The sequence below is a fragment of the Equus quagga genome, chromosome 11 (genome assembly GCF_021613505.1).
Source record: "Equus quagga isolate Etosha38 chromosome 11, UCLA_HA_Equagga_1.0, whole genome shotgun sequence".
Classification (NCBI taxonomy): Eukaryota; Metazoa; Chordata; class Mammalia; order Perissodactyla; family Equidae; genus Equus; species Equus quagga.
In genome coordinates, this window is record NC_060277.1 from 90,280,073 (window position 1) to 90,294,498 (window position 14,426).

The window sequence follows — 14,426 nt, forward strand, 5'->3', positions numbered from 1 at the left end:
AGTTGCCGGGGGCTCTGGGGAGGACGCCACAGTCCAGAGGGTGTTCAGGGTGGGTGTTGTTAGGGAAAAGCAAATTCGCTCACAGCATGTATGGGGTGAACTGTGTTCCCCAAAAAGATACGTTGGAGTCCTGACTCTTCGTACTTCGGAATGCATGCATTGCTCTGAGGAGAGCGTCCTTAGCTTTTGTCTGGTTCTGAGGGGTCCATTACACCAGAAGTCAAGACCTCTGGGTCAATCCCCTTGCTCAGAGCGCCGGGCACACTGCCCGCTTTGGGCTGAGCATCTTTCCTGGGTTTCCACTCACCTTACATCTTGCTCTGAGTTGCATTTACCGTGTGGTACTGTGGTGGCCTGTCTTCCATGCCCTTGGAGGAAAGGGACTCACTCGGGTGCATCCTTGTACCCCCTGCCTGACCCAGGGTCGTTTGTGAAATAGGGTCCTAGCATTCCTTCTCTACCCACCCCTCTACCCTCACTCTCCTCCTAACTCCTTCTCAGCCCCCTTTGCTGCCAACTTCCCTTCATCCCCTTTTAAGCGCTGGTGTTCCCCAGGTCCCACCTGGGTCTCTTTCCGCCTCACGCCACCCCTCTCCCAGCTCTGGTCCCTCTGTTCCCACAGCTTCTATTCCACTTTAGTGAAGGTGACACCAGCTGCTCTGATACGCAAACCCAAGGTTTCAGTGGCTTAACGTAATAGTGTCTTTCTTCATATAAAATCCAACTGGCGTTCCACAAAGTCATCAAGGGATGAGCCCCTGCCATCTGTAACTGGCCTCCACAGTGGCCTTGGGCATCTGCATCCAGCCAGCAGCCTGACGGCGTGAGAACATGGAGACTCGTGAGGGAGGTGTTACAGGTTTTTGTGGTAGACACTACATCACTTTCACTCACCCTCCATTGGCCAGAACTCCGCCTGTCTTAGTCCATTCGGGCAGCTGTAAGGGAATACTATAGACTGAGTGGCTTATAAACAGCAGACATTTATTTCTCACAGTTCTGGAGTCTGGCAAGTCCAAGATCAAGGCACCGGCAGATTCAGTGTCTGGTGAGAGCCCACTTCCTGGTTCACAGACGGCTCTTCTCACTGTGTCCTCACATGACGGAAGGAGCGAGGGAGCTCTCTGGGGTCCCTTTTACAAGGGCACTAATCCCACTCACGAGGACTCCACCCTCATGACCTAGCCACCTCCCTAAGGTCCCACCTCCTGATACCATCCCATTGGGGGCTAGGATCTTCACATATGAATTTTGAAGGGACACTAACATTCAGTCCATAACACCACCTGTGGCCACATCCAACTGCAAGGCAGGCAGGAGACATGGTCTAATGGCACACCCGGCAGCAGACGGGTTAGGGCGGGTAAGCAGCTGACTAGTCCCTGACACAGGCTGTCCATCTGGTCACTGGAGAGCCATTTCACTCTTCCCCTCACACGTGGCACACCCTCATCGCTCCCCAAAGAGACAGCCACGTCCTGTGCCCTCACTGTCTCCTGAGACCTCCGCCACAGGCCGGGGACCTCCAGGAGAGGCACGGTTCTCTCTCCAGGTCCCATGTGGTTCCTTGTGATCTGGAGACCAATGCACTCTAAGAACAAGTTATCTGTGTCCTTCCCTCCCCCTGCCCCCACAACACACACACACACACACACACACACACTCGCTATTCAGTGTTAGGACTCAGACAGCATAACCACAATACCATATCCCAATCAGAAGAAGAACGGAAGATGCAAATCAGACTCTGACCCCAGCAATTGTGAAATCTTGCTGGGCAGCTGGGAAAGCCCCTGCCGGGGGTTCTGCTCTTGGGGGAATGCCCCGTCCTGTCCTCTGTGGCTGCCGGTTCAGGGGTTCCTCTCGCCATTTTGATCCAAGGCCTCATTTGAAGTAGATATTGGGCATACACCCTCCTCGGGCGCTGCTAATCTTTTGCAGTCTACAGCTCCCGCTGGTAGAAGTTTTGAGGCCTGCAGTGGTTTTAAGGCCCAAAGGGTCAAAGCCTTTTTTTTTTTTTAGTTCAGGCTTCTGGCTTTATCTGACAACACAGTTCCCTCAAAACCTAAAAAGGCTCCTCATCTCTTTCCTTCCAGTCAGTTTCAGGTGCCAGTGACCACATGCAAAATTCATTTTGAGACATAGTTCTCCAGATTGATTGTTTTGCTTGCAGCCCTCAGGCCGTTCTCTCTCTCCCTGTACTGATGGGGATCTTGAGGCGGGATCCTGAGGCTGGGCCCGGGAGCGGAATGCTGGCTCACTCTGACCTGGCACAAGGCTCAGGCCTACTGGCCTCTGCCGCTTGAAAGGCTTGTTAAATGTGATTTCCCTCTGTTTGGCGTCTAGAAGCAGTCAATTTTCCCAACCAGAGCCCCAAACTTCTGGAATCTTTCTATTTCATTTTAGTTTTGCTTGCAAATCAGCCAGTTCTTGTCTGGACTCATCATATTCTTCTAATACTTTGCTAACTGCTGCCTGTAACAACCGAGGCTCGTTATGACAATCTGTTTTACAACCTCTTCCCGAGGAGTGACAGGCTCAGAGGACAGCCAGCCTCCTGGTCTCAGGCAACTGTACTACTAAATGTGTCACCCTTGCAGAGCATGGGCCTCCATATTTCCAGACCTCGACAATGGTTTCCTCCTCACCTGCCCCCCAGCTACGAACCAATGCCAAACATTGTCGATTTTCTTTATGGTAACACCCCACTCCTAGGACAAATTTCTGTCTTAGTTAAAGGAATACTAACCTGTATAAGAGATAAACCTGCAAATTTCATTTGCTAAACACACTAAAAGTTTATTTTTTACTTCCTGTGAGGGATTAGGGATCTCTGCGCCTCACAGTCCTGCATGAGTCAGACAGATTGAGACTTGGCCTTTTTCAATACATGGCGTCAGAGCCGGCCCGTGGTGCAGCGGTTAAGTGCGCACATTCCGCTTCGGTGGCCCGGGGTTCGCCGGTTCAGATCCCGGGTGCGGACATGGCACTGCTTGGCATGCCATGCTGTGGCAGGCATCCCACATATAAAGTAGAGGAAGATGGGCATGGATGTGTGCTCAGGGCCAGTCTTCCTCAGCAAAAAGAGGAGGAGTGGCAGCAGTCAGCTCAGGGCTAATCTTCCTCAAAAAAAACAAAAACAAAAACAAAATCAATACATGGCTTCTCAGAACCTGAAACCTGGACATCAGAAACCAGGCATCAAATAGAAAAGAGCAGAGCAGATCAGGGGTTGGCCTGTTTCATAGACAAAGGTTTCTTGGGACACATCAGACCCATTTGTTTACATATTGCTATGGCTGTCCTCATGCGACAATGGAAGAGTAGGTTAGTTGCAGGAGAGAGTATATGACTCACAAAGCCCAAACTAGTGACTATCTGGCCCTTTACATAAAAAGTCTGCCAACCCTGCTGTGGGGGATCAAGGGCTGAGGGTAGATGGGCCAGGCCTGGAAGTGCCATCACATTCCATCGGCCAGAACTCAGCCACGTGGCCCCGCCACTGTAAGGGAGGCTGGGAAGTGTGTCTTCAGTGTGTCCCCGGAAGGCAAGGAAACAGGCAGGGCTGTCATTTGGCCAGTCTCTGCCACAAACACCCTGCAGGCCCTGGTGGCTTCTGACTCAGCGTTCTCTCCTAAACTCTAGATCCATATTTATAGCAACGTGCCAGACTTCTTCCACTTCACGTCCTCAAACAGAACTTGATCCCTTTTCCTCCAAATCTGTTTCTCCTTCTGTGGTTTGTAATTCAGCTCACAGTTCATCATTCACTCAGTCGCCCCCACTAGAAACTCCAGGATTTGCCCATGACCTTCCTCATCCTCAGCCTTGAGACCCACGCTCTCCACGGGCCTTTGAACTTATGTTTCCCAAATCTTCCCGCGACTTCTCTGTACCCTGCCGCGGCTCTGGTATTAGCCTCCTAACCTGTTGCCATGACTCCAACCACCCCCAAAGCTTGCATGCAATTGTCTGAGGCAGCTTCTTCAAAATCTAGTCAGCCTAAACCGCTCCCCTGGATGAATTTCTTGCTGTCCCCAAGGACATAGACACATCACCTGAGGTTACCCATCTGCAATGACACAACTGAGATGGGAACTTTAGTTTATGAGCCTTCAAAGACCCATTGCTCCACTCCCCCATTCTTTGCAGGATAAAGCTCCAGGAAGCACAAAGAAAATTCTTTGCATAGCAGAAACTCTTGAACCAGGACAAAGTAAGCAGCTTCCTTTCCACACACTCCGAGAAGAATTTGCCGTGGGCCGAGCGGCTTCACTCTGTGGGAACATGGCCATGCTCCTCTCCTGGCTTCCCTGGCCCCTTACCTCTCCACTTCCACCTGTTCTGTCCAAGATTCCTCATGCCCAGAGCTTGATAACCAGGACAGCCTCACAGAGGCAGCCCGCCTCAGGAGCCCTCCTCTAGGACAAAGCCCTTCCCAAGACCCCTGAGGGTCACTGGAGGTCCACTCCTCTTCCCAACCCTCTTCATGACACAGCAGCCACTTTGGGGGACAAAAAGAAGCCAAACTGGACCAGGGTCCTCCTGGGAGTCTGGGTTTGGTCCTTGGGGCTGCCTGGGTGACCATCCTGCCCAACTGTGAGTCCTCTGGTCACTCTGCATCACCCTCCAGTGTTTCCTTGTAACACCCATCCTGCTGTGACATAGTCTTATTTTTATATGTGTTTGCTTACTCATTGTCTATCTCCCCCTCGGGAAAGTAAGGTACCAAGTTAGAGTGGCAACATTGTTTCTCTTCTCTGCTGTTTCCCCAGAATCTGGAAAAGTGTCTGACTTATCCTTCGTGCTCAATAAATTTTTGCAGAATGAATGAACTAACTAGTGACCCTCTGATGGCCTCTTGCTTCCCCCACTCAGTGGAAGGTGGGGCTCCCCAAGCCCCATGCCTCCCTCAGACACCAGTCACTCTGTCCAGGTCCCAAAGACTCTCTCCTCCCAGAGGACTTTTTATGTCTAAAACTGAGCCCCTACCCTAGCCAGCACTCCCATCTAAGCAAATAGCAACTCCAATGACCCACTTGTTCAGACCAAAGTGCCAGCCCGCCCAGACTCCCACCTCGCTTCCCTCCAGTGCTTTGGCAGATCCTGTTGGGTTCACTTCCAGCTATATCCTGACTCCAACCACCTGCCATGGCCCCCATCACTGCCACTGACTCTCTCCTTGACTGCAACAAGCTCCTAATGGGGTCCCCCGCTCCCCGGGGGGCCTTCTGAAACTATGACTCGGATTGCCTCACTCTCTGCTCACCACCCTCCAACAGCTCCCTTCACACGCGGAGTAGAATCAGAGTCGTCACCAGACCCACAAAGCCCCACGTGGCTGGCCCTGCTTATCTCATCACCTCACTGCCTTCCTGTCTCTGCTTCACACACTCTGTTCCAGCCGCCGGCTGCTCACTGTTCCTCAAGCACACCAAGCAGATCCGGCCCCAGAGCTCAGTACCTGCCGTTGCCCTGACCTGGAGCCTTCCTCCCACGTATCCACATGACTCCCTCTCGCTTCTTCAGGTCTCGGCTCAAACATTTCATCAGAAGGACTTCCCTGACCACTCGATGGAGGACAGAGTCCTTACCTGCTTCCCGTTTCTTCGTGGCACTTTCCGGACTTCCCAGTGCCCTTCACGGCCCTTTGTTTCTCTGTTTATTGGGTGTCATTGCCTCAAAAGTGTAAGCTCCCATGGGGCTGGCCCCGTGGCGGAGTGGTTAAGTTCGCGCACTCTGCTGCAGGCGGCCCAGTGTTTCGTTGGTTCGAATCCTGGGCGTGGACATGGCACTGCTCATCAAACCACGCTGAGGCAGCGTCCCACGTGCCACAACTAGAAGGACCCACAACAAAGAATATACAACTATGTACTGGGGGGCTTTGAGGAGAAAAAGGAAAAAAATAAAATCTTTTAAAAAGAAAAAATGTAAGCTCCCAAAGGGCAGGGACTTTGTCACTTTATGTGCTGCTGTGTCCCCATGTCTAGAACAGGGCCTGCCATGTTGCAAATGCTCAATAAATATTTGTTGGACGAAGACAGAATGATGACTGCAGGAGTGACCCTTGAAGGAAGCAGGGCCCTGGGCCAGGGAGGGGTGGGATGGAGCTCAGGTCCAGGGGTCTCGGTCAGCGCACAGGGCCCCAGTCCTCACCCCTCCCTGCCTCCTCAGCCTGTGCCATCCAGGGTCGTCGTGCCCACCTCCTGGGACTCTGGGCTAAGCCAGCCACTCACTTTGGCTGGGAGGATGTTAGCAGAGGAGACACAGCAGAGGGCGGTGCCTTTCCGCCTGCTCAGGCCCTCTGCTTCACTATGAGAACATGCCCGGGCAAGCCTGCTGGATGATGGGAGACCCTGATATGTGGGGGAGAACACTCTGGACCGAGGGAACAGCAAGGCCCAAAGGCAGGAGCTTGCCTGGAGGGCTTGAGAGAGAGCAAAAGGCCAGCATGGTGGCAGCCCAGTGAGGGAGGGGAGAGTTGCAAGGAGGCCATAGGCGTCAGACCACAGAGGGCTTCGTAGACCGTGGTAAGACGTGGGCTTGCACTCAGTGAGATGAGAAGCAGAGGCGGGCCGTGGTCTGACCACGCATGGAAAAGATGGCCTTGGTGCTGGTGGGAACAGAGACAGCACCTGGGCAGAGGCAGGGGCTCCGGGGGCCAGGGAATGTTGAGGTGATGAAACCAGGTGACCACCAGCCAACTGGCCTTGAGGTTCCCAGCCAGAGACTCCCAGCTCTCACCCTTCCAGGTGCACAGCCTTTTCCAGCCGCACAGTTCCCCTCAAAAACATTCAATTCCTTCCTGCCTCAGGCCCCTGGCACTGGCCGCTCTCTCCTTCTCCTTGTTCTCTGCCTGGCTAAGGCCTTGTCGTCAGGGTCATGACTTGAAAGCACTTCACAGAGCCCTTCTTCGCGACCCCGTGCCCCACCCTCTAGCTCAGCTTCTCTGTTCGTCTCTCCTCCGCCCTAGCTTCCCCTGCAGAGCTCACTGGAATAACATCCACAATCCTGTGTTTACAGGTTCCTGTCTGTCTCAATGGGTTACGGAGAGCCAGGCCCCTTTCTAGCCAAGCTCCAGAGACAGGTGCCTGGGTTCAAGTCCCTGTTCATTTAGATCCGTATGAATTTGGGAAGGCTACTAAACCACCAGCCTCACTTTCCTCCTTGGAAAAATGGCAGTAACTTCAAGGACAAGACCCACTGAGATGCTGGAATTAAAGCACCGAGCTCAGAGCCTCACACTGTTCCACAAGGGTTAGCTATTACACCAGCCATGGAAAGAAGACCAGTGTAAGGATCCTCTGGAAGCACTTGGTCTGTTTACGTGACTGCACCGTGTTTGGCAAGCTCTCCGAGTGGCATAAACAAGCCGCACTCCAGGTATCAGACTGCCCAGATGAGGCAGGTTTGAAACTGCCTCTTGGCAAATGCACATTCTAGGAAATAAGGAAGATGTATGGCATTTGTTGTTTCTGGTTGCTTAGCATCCAAACACCCATGAGGGGGGGTCGAATCCCTGCAGGGGCAGGAGGCAGGGCTCCCCTATGGAAGCCCAGTGGGGCCAGACTCTCTCTCCCAGAGGCCCGCAGAGAGAGCTTGGGCACTCAGCTTGGGCTCATCCTCCCTACGACTGTAACAGTGACTGAGGGTCACACACAAGCTGGGACCATTGAGACGTCACTCCTCCGGTGTCAGGGGCCCAGTAGCCCGCACCAAGGGGCAGCCATGGCTGTGATGTCAGCAGGCCCATCCTCACGGGTCCCTGCCTGTGGTTCTGCCTTCCAGCCTTCTGGGTTGCTGCCCAGTTGGTACTCCTGGTTCTCCAGCCTACCCTGTGATTCTGTGGGCCACCCGTCATTTTTCCCGAAAATTCTTTTCAAGCTGTAGTTAACTAGGGTTGTTTTCTGTTGTTTGCAACCAGGAACTCTGACTCCTCTACCCTCCCAAAAGGGGCTGAGCACTAACCCTCAGGGAACCAAGCTGTCGCCCTCAGCTCCACCCCACACACCACCAGGAGCACAAAACTCCCCAGGGTGCTATGGCCGTGAGTCAGCCTGTACTCAGAGCACCCAGAAAACAGGGTGAAAAGGTGTGGCAGGCTGATATTTGCAAACACCAACCTCGCTTCTTTCCAAGTACATCATACCACCCGCCCCAACGCAGAGGGCAGCAAGGGCGGCTCCAGGGTAGGGCTGTTCCAGATGAAATGGAGAGAAGCTAAAGGAGCTAGGTCTCGAATATTGAGCTTCAAAGCTGAGGTCCTTGCCTCAGTAAAAATACTACCCATCCCAGAGCATTCTCTTCCTACCACTCCGTCCCATTCTCCAGGACGGAGCAGGGGAGCCACAGAGCTCAGGGAGGAGAGGAGCCTGCCTCCTGGGTGGGGGGCCTGGAGGTGCCACTCTCTCAGGACACCCTACATGTATTTATAGGTAAACAGATGTGGTGGTGCGGCTCGTCTGGACAGAGAGGGCCTGATGCTGCCCCCTCCCCCAGGTTCCACAGGAGTGGCTGAGACAGGGTTCTGGGGCCAGAAGAGGCTAGGGTCAGGATGATACAGTGACAAAGGAGGCTGGAGGGACCATGGGCCCTCTTGGTGAATGCGGGCAGGGGTGGATGCCGGCATGGACAGACACCAGCAAGTGATGGCCAGTGGAGCCAGGGGCCATCTTTACAGATGCCAGCAGAGAAAATGAGAATGACCAAGATCAGAAGCCCTCTCCCTACTGACAGCACTAGCTGGAACCCCAGGGAGGGGAGGCAAAAACAGAATTGACTGAGGAAACCCTGAATTCTTTAAGAAAACGTTTCCACATCATGCAACATGAGAAATTGAAATGGAAATTAGAGTCAGTTATGGAAAACAAAGATGTTCACGTATCTGATTTTGTGTCCTGCAAAGTTTGTACCTGCTACAAAGTATCCCACCCCAAAGAAGCCCACCACGGTCTTTACCCAAGAGAACAAAGGGTAGGCAGGTCTGCTCGTGGCCTGGAGAGCTTTAGGGAGAGTTGTGGAGAGAGACATTAGTAGGAGTTTGAAGCCTTGGTAAAGTGGCTTGCTTTCATTAGGCACCAGCTGTGTACCAGGCACCATGCTAAACACTATATACTAATTTGGGAAATTATTCCCATTCTACAGATGAGGAAACTGAGGCACAGAGGCATTGAAAGGGAGTGCCAGGACACACTGGGCTGATCTCCCACAGGACGGCTTTAGTCGCAGTGGCTGCACAGATGAGTTCCTTGGATAACCGAGAATGCTGCTCTGGGGCTTTAAATCCGAAGGTGCTGTTGGGAGAGACGGACTACCGGGAGGGAGGAGGTTTATCACAGCGCAGGTTCTTGGAGGGAACTCAGGCAGGAGCAGGGCGGCCCCTGGTGGACATGAGGAGAATGGCAGCTCGAAGGCTCTGCCCGCTCCGCCAACGGCCTTGAATGAGAGGAGGGGGAAGGGAAGGGAAGAGGCGGGCGCGGCTCAGAGGCGGGGCTGGCAGAGGTCGCAGGTTGCGATGTGGGGTCTGGACTCAGGAGCTCAGCCCTGAGACTGCAGTGGCTACTCCAGGGGGGCCCGGTCTGCGGAGGGGCATTCTGTGAGGACAGAGAGGAGGAAGGCAATGGACCTTCGCTGAGCGCTGACCATATGCTTAGAAGAGACACCTGAAAAGAATGGTACCCACTTTAAAAATGGGCAAAGATATACAAGCACAGGCAAACCAAAAGGAAAACGAGGTCATGAGCTGAAGATCAAAGCCGAGTTCAACTCAGAAAGAATTACATGGAACAAAGCAGATCTCTTTATAATGCTGAGGGGGACAAGACCCCAGAAGACAAAATGTGCACCAAATAACATAATATAAAAACCTGTACATCACGAAAGTGAAAAGATAACCCATAGAATGGGAGAAGATATTTACAAATCATGTATCTGATAAGAGACTTGTATCAAAACACGTCAAAAAATCTCTTACAACTCAACAATAAAAAGACAACCCAATTTAAAAATGAGCGAAGGATTTTAATAAACATTTCTCCAAAGAAGATACACAAATGGCCAATAAGCACATGAAAAGATGCCCAATATCATTAGTCATTAGGGAAATTCAAAACCACGATGAGATACCACTTCACACCTACGAGGATGGCTAAAATTAAAAAACAGGTCCTAACAAGTATGGACAAGGCTGTGGATAAATCGGAACCCTTTGACCTTGTTAGTGGGATTGTAAAACGCTGCAGCCGCTCTGGAGAACAGTTTGACAATAACTCAGATGTTAAACATATAGTTATCCTATGACCTGGCAATTCCACTCCTATACACACTTAAGAGAAATTAAAAAAACATATGTCCACAAAGAAACTTGTACAAGAATGTTCATGGCAGCATTATTCATAACAGCCAAACCGTGCAAACGACCCAAATGTCCATCAACTGATGAATGGATAAATAAAATGCAGCAGACTCGTGCAATGGAATATTATTCAGCAATAAAAAGGAATGTAGTATAATACAGGCTACAACATGGATGAACCTTGAAAACATGCTAAGCGAAAGGAACCAGACACAAAAGGCCACGTATTGCATGACTCCATTGATAAGAAATGTCCAGAATAGGCAAATCCATAGAGACAGAAAGTATATTAGTGGTTGCCACAGGCTAGACCAGGGGGAACGAGAAGTGACTGCTGCTGGGTACGGGCTTTCTTTTCGTGGTGATGAAAATGTTCTGAAATAAGATAGTGGCGATTGAATATTGCACAACCTTGTGAATATACTAAAACCACGAAATTGTACACTTTAAAATTGGTAAACATTATGATGTGAATTATATTTTAATAAAGCTGTTCTTTTAAAAACATAGATAAGGCAAAAACTTTAGGAAATGCATGGAAAAACAGACAAGTGGAAACACCTCTCAGCCCTTAACAAACCAGATATTTGAAAAACCAAGAAAATCCTGTTTCTCAGAAGTTGTGCATTACAGACAATGAAAACACCTGTCCAAGGGCCACACATCCACTCCTCTCTTCAACAAATTTACACTGAGTACCAACCGTGTGCCGGGGTTCATTCAAAGCCCTGGGGACACAGCTGGGAGCTGGGGAGAATCTCTGCTGTGCTGTGGCTCACATCCTGGTAGTAATGTAATATTTATAAACATTTGCAAAAATTGACTTGGGCTGCAAAAGAAATCTCAGTAAATTCCAGAAGAAATAGCACCTACAAGCCCCATTTTTTTCTATTACAATTGAAAAATTAGAAATAATAAAGCTAGAAATGAAATCCCCCCACCACTTAGAAACTTTAAAGCTCTCTCCTAAACAACCTTGTGTTCAAAAAGAACATGAAGATCCACCCCCCCGCCCCAGTGCAGAGCATTTGGAAAGTGAGTTTACATATAGACGTGAGATGTACAGACAGCTGTCTATGGGATCACAGTTTTTCCAAGCACACTGCTGAAGTCAGAGCCAAGAAGGGGGCTCCTCAAGATCACTACTGTTATCTACCATTTTCCTAGAAATGTTAATACAATTGTACAAGAGAACGAAATAAGAAGTGACGTTGCTTACAAACAGCATCAGACTGGCAAGATGGAAAAGATTAATTCCCACTGCCGTCCAGCATGGAGTCAACTGGGCTCCACCGGGCCCCATCAGTAGCGGCCAAGATCGGTACAATCGTCCGCCCTGCGATCCCACTTCTAGGAAGTGTCCTGTAGAAACACTTATGCAAGTGTTTGGGTAGGCCCCTGGCAAGAGACTGGAAGCAACTGTGTGTCAACAAGCAATTAGCGAAAAGATTCCACAGCCGCACTCTGGGATACTCTGAGGCAGCCAATAAAAAAGGTAGGTCTGTATAAATCTGTTGCTCTCCAGCGGGGGCAAATTAGCCTCCCAGGGGACACTGGACAACATCTGGAGACCTTTTTGATTACCATACGGTGGAGGTGCACTACTGGCATCTGGTGGGTGGAGGCCAGGGATGCTGCTCAACATCCTTCAGTACCCAGGACTGCCCCTGACAAGGGATGATCCAGCCCCAAATATCAACAGTGCCAAAGCTGAGAAACCCTGGTATAACGCAACACGGAAAAATACCCACCATGAATTGTTCAGTCAAAAAGGAAGTTCAGGGGGCCAGCCCTGTGGCATAGTGGTTAAATTCAGCACAGTCTGCTTCGGCAGCCTGGGTTGGCAGGTTCGGATCCCAGGCATGGACCAGCACCACTTGTCAGTCAACACTGTGGCAGCAACTCACATATAAAAAGTAGAGGAAGACTGGCACAGATGTTAGCTCAGGGCTAATCTTCCTCAAGCAAAAAAAGAGGAAGATTGGCAACAGATGTCAGCTCAGGGTGAATCTTCCTCAGCAAAAAAAAAAAAAAAAAATTACCTCCCAACAATTAAAAAGACCTACTAAATGATAAAGCTAAAACAATAAAAGAATTCAAACATGGCAGGATATAAAGCTCATACACTCTGGGCCACTATCCACCTGCCCTAATCAACCCCAGGGCCAGGTACCAGACAACTAGGGGCAGCCCCTACACCACAGAGCCCAGTGAAATTATTCAAACTAGACAATCCTAAACTCGCTTAGCCTGCTTACCCTGTCTCATCCATTCTTTCCATAAAATAAAGGCTCTCGTCCACATTTTCCCCTCCATCTGTCTCCTGACCAACCCCGGTGCTCCTCTGTGTGGCCCTGGGTGGCATGCCATGCCCCCTACCTCCTGCCTTGGGAACTGTGAGTCACAAACTATCTTTTCAAGGTCAGTTGTCTCCTGATCTGTTGGCTTCATCACAGCTCAATAACAGTAAAATCTACATTTTAACGTGCCATCTCTTACTATTTCAAAGCTTGACAACTCACTATTGGCGAGGCTGTGGGGAAACAAGCATTCTCGTATATGCCAGTGGGATGGGAAATGGTTAAACACGTATGGAGGGAAATTTGGCACTAGCTAACAAAACTACACATGCATTTACTTTTTGACCCACCAATCCAACTTCTAGGAATTTAGCCAGAATATATACTTCCAACAATAAAAAAAAAAAAACAGGCACAAGATTACTAATTGGAGCAGCATTGTTTATAATTGCAAAATACTGGAAACGTACTGAATACCTGTACGCAAGCATCTTGTTGCATAAACTACAGGATACTCACACTACTGTGGGGGCGGAGTGAGAAAAATCTCTATGAACTGATATGGAATAATTTCCAGGATATATTTTTTAGTGAAACAAAGGCAAAGTAGAAGAGAATACATGTACTATCTTTTCTGTGAGAACAGAATAATAAGAAAATATATATCTGGGGCTGGCCCTGTGGCCGAGTGGTTAAGTTTGTGTGCTCTGCTGCAGTGGCCCAGGGTTTCGCTGGTTCGGATCCTAGGCACAAACGTGGCACCACTCATCAAGCCACGCTGAGGCAGCATCCCACATGCCATGACTAGAAGGACCCACAACTAAAAATATACAACTATGTACTGGGGAGCTTCGGGGAGAAAAAGGAAAAATAAAATCTTTAAAGAAAAAGAAAATATACATCTGTCTGTTTAATTTTGCAAAAAGAAACATAGGAAGGATAAGTTAGAAACTAAGGAGATCAGTTTCCTACAGGGGATAGAAGAAAGCAAAATGGAAGGGCTGGAGGGTTGAATAACACTTCTCAAAATATAAATTTTTGTGCAGTTTTGACTCTTAGAACCATGTTAGTGTTTTATATACTCAGAAAAATGTCAACGAGGATTGAGAAGAATCCTAAAACGCAAACACAAGCAATGAACCTAAGGGTATTTCAAATGAGCAATTCTGGAACTACTTTCTGTGTGTTGTAGAATGGAGCAAATGAGTAAATATATTAAAGATGTTAGGAACAAGATTCCCCACTGTTGGAGAAGAGAGTTACAATATGGAATTGAAGAAAGCTTGGGAGAGCCCTGTGGCTTGGGGATGGAATTGGAAGTATCAGTATGAACGTGTGGTCTTAAATATATATATGCAGAAATAGATAAATGTGTGTGTGTGCATGTGAGTATGTGTGTTCCTAGTTCTGTCCACTGGAAGGGCCAAGCAGCATTCTTCTTGACATCCCTGTAGGAACGAGTATACCCGTTCTCCACTGACAGGAACCTGGCTCCATGGAGAAATCACTGATTCTGGGGTTAGGGCAGGGAAAATACAAGTTGAGCCCAGAACATCTTTTTTTTTAAGATTTTTTAAATTTTTTCCCTTTTCTCCCCAAAGCCCCCTGGTACCTAGCTGTGTACTTTCAGTTGTGGGTCCTTCTAGCCGTAGCATGTGGGACGCTGCCTCAGCGCGGCCTGATGAGCGGTACCACGTCCGCACCCAGGATCTGAACCAGCGAAACCCTGGGCTGCCGCAGCGGAGCGCGCGAACCTAACCATTTGGCCACGG